At 44.8% G+C, this 5,964-nt stretch overlaps 1 long non-coding RNA gene across 1 annotated transcript; it reads right to left on the reverse strand.

Annotated features, from left to right (window-relative positions):
• Window positions 1–352: 352 nt before the first annotated feature.
• On the reverse strand, window positions 353–2,809 carry LOC139551967 (uncharacterized). The gene is made up of 3 exons (XR_011670351.1): window positions 2,541–2,809; window positions 1,101–1,171; window positions 353–790 (listed from the first exon to the last, which is right to left on the reverse strand). It is a non-coding gene; the product is annotated as an uncharacterized lncRNA (long non-coding RNA).
• Window positions 2,810–5,964: the final 3,155 nt, after the last annotated feature.

Genomic DNA, 5,964 nt, shown 5'->3' on the forward strand with positions numbered 1-5,964 from the left:
ATTAAATAGTAACATTTTTTGCTAAGAATATACACTGAGTGTACAAAATATTAGGAACACCTTCCTAATTCTATTTATAAAAAAATATATATATTTAATATTGAGTTGCAACCCCTTTTGCCCTCAGAACCGCTTGAACTTGTCAAGGCATGGACATACACTGATTGAAGTGGATTTAACAAGTGACATCCATAAGGGACCATAGCTTTCCCTTGGATTCACCTGGTCAATCTATGTCATGGAAAGAGCAGGTGTTCCTAATGTTTTGTGTCAGTGTAATTTACTAAACAATTCAATAATGGACCAAAGAATACCAGCATAGCTTTTAGAATGTATTGTCATTATATGAGAACATAGTTTGGAAACATACACTGGGAGGCATCTCTTTGTATGAATGATGGCCCACATCAACTCTGGCTGACTTCTTAACAATACAATACAACTTTATTCATTTTGGTTTCAGTGAACAACGAAAATGTGTGTTCTGCTTCGATCTCAAACCCCAAAACAGCAGACCTCACACATTCAATTGAGACGAGCACAGGTTCAAGCTGCAGTGCATCACCCCTGGATGAAAAGCTTGTTTTGGGGTTAAGGGCCTTGTTCAAGGGCCCATGTTATGGGGAATGTTTCAAGGATGTGAATCCAGATCAATTCCATCCATTTTCTTCCAGCGCCAGGCCCGGGATTCAAACCGGCCACCTTTCAGCCACAGGTACAATTCCGCCACAGATCCAACTCCTTAGCCGCTGGGCTACCTACCGCAAGTACAGTATAGGTTGTTGGCTGACTGGTTCCAGAGAATAAGAAAAAAAGAGCAAAAACATGAGTTAATCTTAATAAGAAATAAACATGAGTATAATCTGCCAAAACGAAGACAAAATGCTATGCAGACATAATAATCATGATGATGTAGAATAACAATGTAGAGTCAGTTGTTGTCTCCAGCCACTGAAAGAGAGATCCTCTACTTCTGATAGTTCTGGATTACTGCCAGACTGAGCACAACATAGTGTGTTAAAAGTCATTTAATGATTAACGAGGCTTTTGAATCACCAAGATTTATTATACATCATTTATTATAAATAATTTATACATACCCCCTCTCAGTCAGCAACAGTCTTCTAATGGCTTCATGAAACACAGGCTAGTTCCCTCAATTGACTACACACTATAATACCAAAATAAAAGTCACAATTAGCTAATTGCCAGTCAGGATGGGTCTGTAGCACTATTTGGCATATCCCATCATACAAAAAAAATCATGTTTATTTCAAAGAGTTAGCTGGCTAGCTTGTAAAGTGGTGAATTAAAATAGGCCAGCTGTTTGTGGAGGAGAAATGGCCTCTCTGTATGGGACTGACCCGGACAGTCAGTCAGTCCCGGTCAGTGACACCTTTCTCCCTCTGGAAGGCAGCTGGATCCGATACATCACCTCCCCCATCCTCTACAAGACCCTGCAGGGCCCCACCCATTGGCCTAGCTGGCCACACCCCCAGCAGACCAAGAGTCTGTGTGAAGTGCTGTCTGTGTGTTGAGTGCTGTCTGTGTGTTGAGTGCTGTCTGTGTGTTGAATGCTGTCTGTGTGTTGAGTGCTGTCTGTGTGTTGAATACTGTCTGTGTGTTGTGTGCTGTCTGTGTGTTGAGTGCTGTCTGTGTGTTGAATGCTGTCTGTGTGTTGAGTGCTGTCTGTGTGTTGAGTGCTGTCTGTGTGTTGAGTGCTGTCTGTGTGTTGCGTGCTGTCTGTGTGTTGAATGCTGTCTGTGTGTTGAGTGCTGTCTGTGTGTTGAATATGTGTGTTGTGTGCTGTCTGTGTGTTGAGTGCTGTCTGTGTGTTGAATGCTGTCTGTGTGTTGCGTGCTGTCTGTGTGTTGAGTGCTGTCTGTGTGTTGCGTGCTGTCTGTGTGTTGAATGCTGTCTGTGTGTTGAATACTGTCTGTGTGTTGTGTGCTGTCTGTAGTGTTACAGCACAAATTAGTTTAGTTATTTCAACCACCCGTGCAGGCTTTCCCATCTCTGGGCTGCTGTGCACCACAGCCCACACAGTAGGTGTCTCTCCACACGCTCCCACTGAAGCCCCAGCTGAAGCCCCAGCCCACACAATCTCCCTCTACAAAGTCATCTCCGAGTCTTTCTGAAATGACTCGGGGATGAGCCATCTGGGTCTGTGTGCGAAGCTCCGTAGGAGAGAGAGCGCTTGTATGAACTGGTCACGTACCAGCTCGCTCTGCACGGAGTGGGGGCACGTGAGCGTATGCCTGCTGAGGCTCGCAATGTAATTAAGCTAGCGCCCGTAGTGGCTCCCCTGGCTGCCTGCGTCTATTACTCAGTTTGGAGCACAGCAGCCCGGGCTGTAACCAATGCCCAAAGTGTCTAATCAGTGGTCCAACTAAAGCCCCATAATCACGTCTGTCCTCCAGACTAATCAATATCAAACAGAACAGAGCATCGTCCGTGAAGTGCCTTGTCTTCATCAGACCACTCCCCTGAATGAGATAACAGTTCAAACTGGGCATGAAAAGCTTCCCAATCTGCCTCACCTGACTACTCCGGGGTCTTAACAGATATGGATGCTTTTTGGGACTGGGCTCCGCCATGTTTGTTTACATCCTGAGCCCCAGCATTCCCGGCACGCACTGTCGACATCACACATTCGGTCCGCCCAGCAGAATCCGTGCGAAGAACAGAGGAAGATGCACCAGCAGTCTCACTCAAACGTGCTTTGTGCCCCGATGCGAACGCCTCAGCCAGATCCTCTGATTTCCGAGCACACGCACCTCCTTCACTGTATACGTCCCCCGCCTCCCCCTTCACTCTCGGACTGCCACAAAGCATTTTCAGTCCTATGTCTCTACTACGCTAATCCACCACCACCGTAACGTTAGTCAGCTAGCTAGCTAGCTCAATTAGATTTTTTACTTCTGACACCAATGTAATTACCTCAATAGATCATGAATGAATGAATGTCCAGAACATAGGATCAAGCTCTTGAATCAAACGTCAGTAGTCTACACCAAACCAATCTGCAAAATACACACTCAACAAAAATCAAATATACTTGTCCAGGATGTGCGAGAGACAGAACAATGCAAGCATGGCAGTATATAACATAACCAGTGGTGACCTAATTGACAGTATTGTGCTACTATTTTCTTGTTGTCTAGTTGGTAAAGGGCTCGTAAGTACGTATTTCACGGCAAAGTCTACACTTGTTGTATTCGGCGCATGTGACAAATAACATTTTATTGTAAACAAAAACAAAAACTTAGTCTTCTCATGCTTCGTTGATTTCAAAAAAGCTTCTGACTCAATTTGCACGAGACTCTGCTATATAAATTGATGGAAAACGGTGTTGGGGGAAAAACATACGACATTATAAAATCCATCTATACAAACAACAAGTGTGCAGTTAAAATTTAAATAAAAAATACACTGACTTATTTCCAAGGGCCGTGGGGTGAGACAGGGATGCAGCTTGAGCCCCACCCTCTTTAATGTATACACTAAGTGTACAAAACATTAGGAGCATCTTCCTAATATAGAGTTGCACCCCCTTTTGCCCTCAGAATACGGAAAGGGGGATACCTTGTCAGTTGTCCAACTGAATGTATTCACCTGAAATGTGTCTTCCGCATTTAACCCAACCCCCCTCTGAATCAGAGAGGTGCGAGGGCTGCCTTAATCGACATCCACGTCTTCGGCGCCCGGGGAACAGTCAGGTAACTGCCCTGCTCAGGGGAAGAATGACAGATTGTTACTTTGTCAGCTCGGGGATTCAATCCAGCAACCTTTCAGTTACTGGCTCAACGCTCTAACCACTAGGCTAAAGGGGACGCCTCAATAGCCTAAATTCATCGGGGCATGGACTCTACAAGGTGTCGAAAGCGTTTCACAGGGGTGCTGAGAGATAGAGAAAAACAGAGTGAGACAGAAACAGATCAGAGTGATAGAGGAGCAGATCAGAGTGATAGAAGAGCAGATCAGAGTGATAGAGGAGCAGATCAGAGTGATAGAGGAACAAATCAGCGTGATAGAGGAACAGATCAGAGTGATAGAGGAACAGATCAGAGTGATAGAGGAGCAGATCAGAGTGATAGAGGAGCAGATCAGAGTGATAGAGGAACAGGTCAGAGTGATAGAGGAGCAGATCAGAGTGATAGAGGAGCAGATCAGAGTGATAGAGGAGCAGATCAGAGTGATAGAGGAGCAGATCAGAGTGATAGAGGAACAGATCAGAGTGATAGAGGAGCAGATCAGAGTGATAGAGGAGCAGATCAGAGTGATAGAGGAACAGGTCAGAGTGATAGAGGGATAGATCAGAGTGATAGAGGGACAGATCAGAGTGATAGAAGCACTATATTCAAGAGAGGTGATTTTAGTCCTGCGAATTTGTCTCGGAACACAAGCCTGTCTGATTTTTGAAGGACGCACACACACACACACACACATATACACACATGCACATAGAGAATAACTCATCACAGAAACAAACAAACTATACAAAGGAAAAAACGAGGACAGTGTGTGTGTGTGTGTGTGTGTGTGTGTGTGTGTGTGTGTGTGTGTGTGTGTGTGTGTGTGTGTGTGTGTGTGTGTGTGTGTGTGTGTGTGTGTGTGTGTGTGTGTGTGTGTGTGTGTGTGTGTGTGTGTGTGTGTGTGTGTGTGTGTGTGTGTGTGTGTGTGTGTACCTGTCCTACACCCAAGAAATGTAATTTTTTCAGAACATTATTTCATGAATCTACAATGATCCAGATTTGCATTTAAAGCATAGGGGGAGAAGGGAACAAGGGAAAGAGAAAAAAATAAAGAAGAATAACACTGCTGTAGGGTGAAGACAGCTACCATGACAGATCAGGAGAGAGGAAGAGGAAAGGAGAGGAGAGGAGAGGAGAGGAGAGGAGAGGAGAGGAGAGGAGAGGAGAGGAGAGGAGAGGAGAGGAGAGGAGAGGAGAGGAGAGGAGAGGAGGAGAGGAAAGGAGAGAGAGAGAGAGAGAGAGAGAGAGAGAGAGAGAGAGAGAGAGAGAGAGAGAGAGAGAGAGAGAGAGAGAGAGAGAGAGAGAGAGAGAGAGATTCTGCACAGATTCTGCTAGACCTGGGCCCTGACAGTAAATCTCAGTAAGACCAAAATAATGGTGTTCCAAAAAAGGTCCAGTCACCAGGACCACAAATACAAATTCCATCTCGACGCCGTTGCCCTAAAGCACACAAAAAACAATAGATACCTTGGCCTAAACATCAGCGCCACAGGTAACTTCCCCAAAGCTGTGAACGATCTGAGAGACAAGGCAAGAAGGGCATTCTATGCCATCAAAAGGAACATGAAATTCAACATACCAATTAGGATCTGGCAAAAAACTACTTGAATCACTTATAGAACCCATTGCCCTTTATGGTTGTGAGGTCTGGGGTCCGCTCACCAACCAAGAATTCACAAAATGGGGCAAACACCAAATTGAGACTCTGCATGCAGAATTCTGCAAAAATATCCTCCACGTACAACACCAAATAAGGCATGCAGATCAGAATTAGGCCAATACCAGCTAATTATCAAAATCCAGAAAAGAGACGTTAAATTCTACAACCACCTAAATGGAAGCGATTCCCAAACCTTCCATATCAAAGCCATCACCTACAGAGAGATGAACCTGGAGAAGAGTCCCCTAAGCAAGCTGGTCCTGGGGCTCTGTTCACAAACACAAACAGACCCAACAGAGCCCAAGGACAGCAACACAATTAGACACAACCAAATCATGAGAAAACAAAAAGATAATTACTTGACACATTGGAAAGAATTAACAAAAAAACTGAGCAAACTAGAATGCTATTTGGTCATAAACAGAGAGTACACAGTGGCAGAATACCTGACCACTGTGACTGACCAAAACTTAAGGAAAGCTTTGACTATGTACAGACTCAGTGAGCATAGCCTTGCTATTGAGAAAGGCCGCCGTAGGCAGACCTGGC

The sequence above is a fragment of the Salvelinus alpinus genome, chromosome 24 (assembly GCF_045679555.1).
Source record: "Salvelinus alpinus chromosome 24, SLU_Salpinus.1, whole genome shotgun sequence".
NCBI lineage: Eukaryota > Metazoa > Chordata > Actinopteri > Salmoniformes > Salmonidae > Salvelinus > Salvelinus alpinus.